At 49.1% G+C, this 7,795-nt stretch overlaps 1 protein-coding gene across 4 annotated transcripts in view; it reads left to right on the top strand.

Moving 5' to 3' along the window:
* The first annotated feature begins 7,313 nt into the window (after positions 1 to 7,313).
* BCKDK (branched chain keto acid dehydrogenase kinase) overlaps positions 7,314 to 7,795 on the top strand; it is a 4,139-nt gene continuing 3,657 nt past the window's right edge. For 3 of the 4 annotated variants that reach the window (XM_081819671.1, XM_031024326.2, XM_081819672.1), the window contains exon 1: positions 7,314 to 7,440. The gene's annotated coding sequence lies outside the window, so the exon portion shown is untranslated. The remainder of the gene's footprint in view (positions 7,441 to 7,795) is intronic. The other variant, XM_006729851.3, reaches the window with a different exon arrangement.

Genomic DNA, 7,795 nt, shown 5'->3' with positions numbered 1-7,795 from the left:
CCTGATCCAATTGGTTGTTCCTACGACTTTGACAGGCGTGCTGTGGCAAGGTAGGAAAACAGAGAGGAACGCTGGGATTGGAAAACCAGATTAGGGAGGGGTAATTACAGAGCACACGGCCTGCCAGGCATAATGGGAGTTGTAGTCGAAGCGGCCGCAATGCCTCAAGGGAAATGGAGTCCCCGAGGTTTTAAAAATTATATTAATGTAGCCAACGGCATAGCGTTTACGCTATGCCGAGCTCTGTTCTAAACTTTGGAACATCCAGGGACTAGGGGCCGGCGTACCAGGGAATCCAGCGAATACTGCGATCCGATCAAGAACCAGCCTTTTCACTGAAATTAGGACTCTAATCTCCAGTGGTCATAGTTTGCTCAGCTATTCCCTCCTGCCTCATCAGCGCCACCTGCAGGCCAGCCTCTCTCCCTCTCTTCCTCTCGCCGTTAAATTCCCAGCTCTATTAGCACCGCCAAACCCTTGACATTATCCTAACCTGTGTTCTGCCGTGGCTCCAGCCTGGCAAAACCTGAGTCTGGATCAACCCAACGGTCCCTCTTTTCCAAGCCTTCGGTGGGCTAGCTGTGCTCTTTCCCTCGCAGACATCCCATTTATTGATGACCCATCTCTCCTACACCTCTCCTTCCTTCTCATCTGCATTGAAACTTGCTTGCTTCTCTTTCCCCATTTTAGAAACAGTAACAAATCTCCCTTCGCAATCAAGGTTTTGGGAAGATTTTACACTTCCAGTCTGTACTTCCTCACTTCTTCCTTGCTGCCCAGCACATCGTAAACTAGCTCCTCCCCGAGAGGGAGGAGCTGACGACTAACGACTGATGTCACCGTGATGCTAAATCCAATGGGTATGTATATGTGTGTGTATATGTATATAATACCTGCACCCAATGTGGGGCTCAAACTCACGACCCTGAGATGAAGAGTCACATGCTCCTCCTACTGACCCAGCTAGGTACCCCTCCAATGGATTTTTTTTTTCCTACATAAAGATTATTTTTATACTTTTTGCAGCAAAAGGAAATTGTAGTATTTGTACAGTATCCAAGTGAATAAAGACCATGGAGTTCTGCTGGATTGGTGTGGGTTGGGGCGGGTTACCTTTCTTGGAAAGGGAGGTGTGGCTGCTCTGGCATCCGGCCCTACCAATGGATATTTTTGAGTTCTTACCATGCTTGACCTCTCAACAGTATTAGTCACTATTGCGCACTCCTGCCCAGGAACTCTCTTTCTCTGGATTCTGTGATATTTCACTTTCCTGCTGGCTCCTCTCTCTCTAGCTGCTCCTTCTCAGGCCCACTCCTTTTTTTTTTTTTTTTTTTTAAGATTTTATTTCTTTATTTGACAGAGACACACGGAGAGAGGGCGGGAGAGGGAGAAGCAGGCTTCCCACCGAGCAGGGAGCCTGATGTGGGGCTCGATCCCAGGACCCTGGGATCATGACCTGAGCCGAAGGCAGATGCTTAACAACTGAGCCACCCAGATGCCCCTCAGACCCACTCTTCTTCCAGGCAGCATGGTCAGCAGAATAATGGCTCCCAAAGATGCCCATGTTCTAATCCCAGTGACTCGTGGATATGTTAGGTTCCATGGCAAACAGGAATTAAGATTGCAGATGGAATTAAGGTTACCAATCTGCTGGCTTTAAAACAGATTATCCTGTGCAACCAATATAATCACTTAAAAGTGAAAAAGGGCGGGGGAAAAATGAGAAAGGGCAGCAGAAGAAGGGAGTCAGAGGGAGGTGTGACTACGGAAGGAAGACACAGAGAGGATGCAGTGTTGCTGTCTTTGAAGATGGAGGAAGGAGGTCATGAACTAAGGAATGTTGGGTGGCCTCTAGAAGAAAGAAAAGGCAAGGAAATGGATTCTGCCCAAAAGTGTCTGGAAAGGAACTGTTGATATCTTTTTTTTTTATTTATTTATTTGAGACAGAGAGAATGAGAGACAGCATGAGAGGGGGGAGGGTCAGAGGGAGAAGCAGACTCCCCGCCGAGCAGGGAGCCTGATGCGGGACTCGATCCCGGGACTCCAGGATCATGACCTGAGCCGAAGGCAGTCGCTTAACCAACTGAGCCACCCAGGCACCCGGAACTGTTGATATCTTGATTTTAGCCCAGTGAGACCCTTGTCAGACTTCTGAACTGCAGAACTATAAGAGAATTAATTTGTGTGGTTTTAAGCCACTAAATTTGTGGTGATTTGTTATAGCAGCCCTAGGCCTGTGTCTCTTCTCCATTATCCTATGGGGTCACATCAGCCCTAGTCAGTGCTGGAAGAGACTACAGAGTGGTGTGAATACCAGAAGGTGGGAATCATTGAGGACATACTGCTGTTCAACAAATCATCACAAAAAAAGAATGGCTTGAAACAAAAACGGCCATTTAATTTTCTTTTACAGATTTTATAGGTGGGGAATTTGGGAAGAGAGTTTTGGCTGAGAATTCTGGTTCCCATAGTTGCAGTGAGATGATGGCTAATACTGGAACAGTGGGAGACTGAAGTAGCTGAGGGCTAACCTAGCAATTCTTTCTCTTGTAGTCTCAGGGTCCATGGAGTCTCTCTGTAGGGGCTAGTTTGGGCTTCCTCAGCATGGCAGTCTCCACGCTACACTAGCCAGCTTTTGAAATTGTCCTGAAAGATTTCCATCTTCTAGTATTCATATCATTCATTGTGTAGTCTCTTTCCACACTAGACAGGGCTGACCTGAGCCCATAGAATAATCCAGAAATTATGGTGTGTCACTTTCATGGCTAAGTCATAAAGAGATTGTGGCTTCCATCTTGCTCCCTTCTCTGTGTGAGGCCAGTTGCCATGTTAGGAGGACACTCAGGCAGCCCTAGGGAATGGACCGCTTGGTAAGGAACTGAGGCCTTTTGCCAACAACCAGCATGACCTTGCCAGGCTTGTGAGAGAGCCACCCTGGAACTGGATTCTCCAGCATCAGTCAAGCCTTTAGGTGGCTCTAGTTTTAACCAACATCTTGACTGGAACTTCATGAGAGATCCTGAGCCAGAACCACCTAGCTTAGCTGCTTCCAGATCCCTGACCCGAAGAAACTGTGTAAGATTCTAAATGTTTATTGTTTTGAGCTGCGATGCTGTGGGGGTAACTTGTTACACAGCCATAGGTGATTAATACAGGGCAGTCGGACTGCTTGCAGAGCAGCTCCAGATTCTAGTACAAGGGCTCCAGGGAGCGAGGGGGAAGCCGTATCATCTTTTACGATTTAGCTTAAAAGTCACATGGTAGGGTGCCTGGCTCAGCTGGTGGAGCATGTGACTCTTGATCTCGGGGTTGTACATTTGAGCCCTACATTGGGCATAGAGATTACTTAAAAATAAAATGTTTTTTTAAAAAGTCACATAGTATCCCTTCCACTGTAACACAAACATCCTCAGTTCCAAGGGGAGGAACACAGAACTCCATCTCTTGATTTGAGAAGCGTCAAAGTCATATTCTAAGACGTTTGTGTGGGGTGGGCCATTTTTGGAAATACAAACTGCCACATGGGACAGCATTATTTTCTCCCCTGTCTTCTCTTACTCCCTACAGGTCATGGCTTCCAACCTCTGCCCCGAGCCTATATCTCTCTCCTGGGCTACAAACCCCTTAGTGGGATCGCCTCTTGGCTGTCACCACCTGGATGCCTCACAGGTCATTCAGATGCAATGCAATGCACCCCAAAGTGAACCCCTTAAACTTCCCCAAACCTGTTCCTCATCTGGGGTTTCCCATTTTAAACATGGCCCCTTCACCCATCCAAGCCACTCCTCCTGGATTGCTCTCTCAATCCCTTTAATCTATGCAGACCACTACCCTGGTCCAAGCTACCTTCACCTCCTACCTAAATAAATGCAGTAGTCTCCTCACTGGTCTCCCAGGTATACTTGTCCCTCATCCACAGATTGATTCTCTACACCACAATCAAAGTGATCCTTTCAAAAAAAAGAATGATTGTAGGTGTGTCTGGCTGTCTCAGTTGGTAGAGCATGCGACTCTTGAACTCGGGGTCGTGAGTTCAAGCCCCACTTTTGGCCTAGAGCTTATTTAAAAAAAATAATGATGTAGTTCTGTCACGTTCTGCCTTTCAATAGCATCCCGTTTCAATAGCTCAGAAAATAAAGCCCCAAATTTCCTTCATTTTTTCAACAAATGTTTATGGTGCAAATGTTATGTGCCAGAAATGTGTTAGGATCTTGGGATAAAGCAGGAAAGCAGACAAATATTCATGCTCTGGTGTTACATTTTATTTTATTTTTTAGAGATTTTATTTATTTGAGAGAGAGAGAGAGAGCACAAGTGGGAGGGGACAGAGAGAAGCAGGCTCCCCACTGGGCAGGGAGCCTGACATAGGGCTCAATTGCAGGACCCCGGGATCACGACCTGAGCCGAAGGCAGACGCTTAACCAACTGAGCCACCCAGGCGCCCCTGGTCTTACATTTTAGAAGAGAAGAGAAAAGGGGCACCTGGGTGGCTCAGTCAGTTGAGCATCCGACTTTTGATTTCCGCTCAGGTCATGATCTCACGGTCGTGGGATTGAGCCCCACAGTGGGGCTCAGGGCTCCATGCTCAGCAGGGAGTCTGCTTGAGATTCTCTCTCTCCCTCTCCTTCTGCCCTCCCCCTGCTCTCTTTCTGTAAAATAAATAAATAAATCCTTTTAAAAAAAGAGATGAAAAAGTGCGCAATTAATACAATCAATACATAAAGTATATAATATGTTGTTGGTGACAAATGCTACAAATAAAATAAAAAGTAGAGCAGAGTGGGGAGAATGGAGGTGACTGCAAGTTTATTTATTTATTTATTTATTTATTTATTTATTTATTTTGCAAGTTTAAATAGGATGGTCAGGGTGGCCTTCATTTAGTTGACATTTGGGCAAAAGCTTGAAGGAGGTGAGGGGTAAGCTATGTGGATATCTAGGGGAAGGGTGTTCCAGGCGGAGAGAACAGCCAGTGAGAGGCTCTGAGGCGGGGTGTACCTGGTTTGTTTAGGGAGCAACAGGGAGGCCAGTGTGGCTGCAGTTGTGTGTGGGGGGGTGGGGGGTAAGGACGGAGAGAAAAGAGGGGAACAAGTCTTTTCTTTTTTTTAAAGATTTTATTTATTTATTTGAGAGAGAGAGAGAGAATGAGAGAGAGCACATGAGAGGGGTTATGGTCAGAGGGAGAAGCAGACTCCCTGCCGAACAGGGAGCCCGATGCGGGACTCGATGCGGGACTCGATTCAGGGACCCCAGGATCATGACCTGAGCCGAAGGCAGTTGCTTAACCAACTGAGCCACCCAGGCGCCCTCAAGTCTTTTAATCTTTCTGTAAAGTGAGAACAATAACAGTACCTGTCTCCGAGAGTTGCTATGGAGAGAAAGTTAATACAACCCAGGGCTCTTCGAAGAGTGCCTGACCAGCGGTGAGCTCTGCAGGAGTGTTGGGAAAGCCCTGGGTGCATGACCACCCTCGGCCGCTGGGTGACAGCAACGAGTTCAGGCGGCGCGCCGCTCGAGCGAGCGGGGTTAAATGGGGTGAAGTCCTGCCCCATGCCTCCCGCCTCAGTGCCACTGTGACAGCTCCCCACTACCGGACACGCCGCGGCCACGTGAGCACGGAGCTCTGGCACACCGCAAGCACTCCCAGTCCTCTGCTTCTCGGCGCGTGCTGTCCTCCCCCCGGAACCACCCTTCCCTCTCCCTTCTTCCCACCGGCTCAAGCCGAGCCCGCCTCGGGAGCTGAGTGGCCTCCCGGCCTCACTCCAGTATATTGCTAGGATGCTGGAAAAGAAAGGGTGGGAATGGTGTGGGGATGAAGGGGCACAGAGGAAATCCAGAGACTCAGGGAGCCCTATCCTCATGGTCTACACAGACCTTCCCCCAATTCCTCAGGCAGGCCATCCATGGTAAAGGGTCCCACCTCTGCTGAAGTTTATAGACAGCCTTTGGGCTCCAAAGATGTTGCCTGCTTCATTTAATCCTTTTTTAATTTAAAAATTAAATTAAGGGTACCTGGGTGGCTCAGTCGGTTAAGCGTCTGCCTTCGGCTCAGGTCATGATCCCCAGGTCCTGGGATCCAGTCCCATATCGGGCTCCCTGCTCAGCGGGGAGTCTGCTTCTCCCTCTGCCTTCCGCTCCCCCTGCTTATGCTCTCTCTCTCTGACAAATAAATAAATAAATCTTAAACAAAACTTATATTAAAAATAATAATAATAAAACTAAAATTTAAAAAAAATTTAGAAAATATATAACCATGGTAAAGAAAAATCCAATCAGTACAAATACAAGTACACACACACAAACACACACACGGAGTAAGGTCTCTCCTCCATCATCTCCTGCCTGGAAAAAGTAAATTGTTTTTTCACTGGTCTCTCTGCATTTGGTCTCACCAACACCCTATCTCCCAAACACTACAGCCACAGGGTTCTGTCTAAAGAGCAGATCAAATTAAAACCCTTCAGTGACTTCTTACTAACTCAGGACATATGCAGACTTCTTGCCCTTTATGATCTAGTTCTGGTCACCCCATTCAGCCCCTCTTCTTCCTAGACTCCACATGGCTGCAGGTATATCCTCAGATTATCCAGGCTGTTCTCTGTCTTTTCATACCCTTTCCACTACGGCTTGGGCACCTGGCCACGTCCTACTCAAGCTGCACCTGTCCCAGTGTCCCCGACCCTATTTGATGCTTCCATCCCGTGCAGCCCTCATCAGGATTTATGACACTGAAACTGTCTTCCTCTGTGGGTCAGGGAAAAGTCTACTTAGTTAATTCAATACCCAAGCTCCTCCTCTGGCACTGAAAAGTCACCCAGTCAGCGTGACAGGCACGAATGAGTAATAATAACATACTCACATAGTGCTAATTCCATGCCTGGCACTGTTCTAGGTACTTTACATATATAAATTCATATACCCACACAACCCCAAGGTTGATAGATCCTAATTATACCAACACAGAAATTAAAATATTGAGCAGTTTCAGTGAGTTGCTCCAGACAGTAAAAGTGGCTGAACTAGGGTTTGAACCAGCAGTCTGGTTTTCCACAAATGGAAGGAGAAGGATGGGACCGCAGGGAAGGGAACCAGGTAGGGTTTGGTCTGTGTTCTTCACATCTAAGGGTCTTCCCGCCCTCTCCCATTTCGCTCCCAGGAAGCCCATTTTATAAAGCAGGAGACAGAGACCCAGGGAGACCACAGATAACTCCGAGAGAACTGTAGAAGGAGCCGTGGAATTTATTTGGGGGTCCAGGAGCAGGGGCGTAGCTGGGATGGTCTCGCTCCAAACTACAACTCCCAGGAGGCACCGGGCCCCCAAAGCCCACATGACGTCACGGCGGCAGAGGGCGCAGGCGGCTCGGCTATCCGGGCCTGTCGACTGTTGGGCCGTTCCGCTCGGACCTCGGCCCTGGCCCTGGCCCTGGCCCTGGCCCCGCGGTAAGTGGAGCAACCGGCGCGGACCCTGCCTGCGGAGGCTTGGCGGCGCGGGCTCGTAGCCTCCGCCATTGAGCTGGACCGCGGAGTGCGCGTGGACCGGGGTGGCATCTACCATATAGGGGGGATCCGGGCCGAACCAAGTGACCCTGCGGAGGGGGAACCCAGACGGCGACTCCAGGGCCGCCACTTCGATGCAGCCGGCCGCCAGGTGCACAGAGCTGTGTGTGCCACACACGGGCAGGCCACGCTCCTGGGGGGCCCGGGTCTGAAGGCGTTGGGTAGGGGTCAGCCCCGCCCCCTGAACGAGGGTGCCCAGAACCGCGGGGAGGGGTGTTGTTTTCGGGCTGGACCGGTC

This window comes from Leptonychotes weddellii, chromosome 5 (genome assembly GCF_054177405.1).
Source record: "Leptonychotes weddellii isolate Sample4059 chromosome 5, ASM5417740v2, whole genome shotgun sequence".
NCBI classification, from domain to species: domain Eukaryota; kingdom Metazoa; phylum Chordata; class Mammalia; order Carnivora; family Phocidae; genus Leptonychotes; species Leptonychotes weddellii.
The sequence above is the reverse complement of the archived record's forward strand: the minus strand, read 5'-3'. Positions and strand labels throughout refer to the sequence as shown.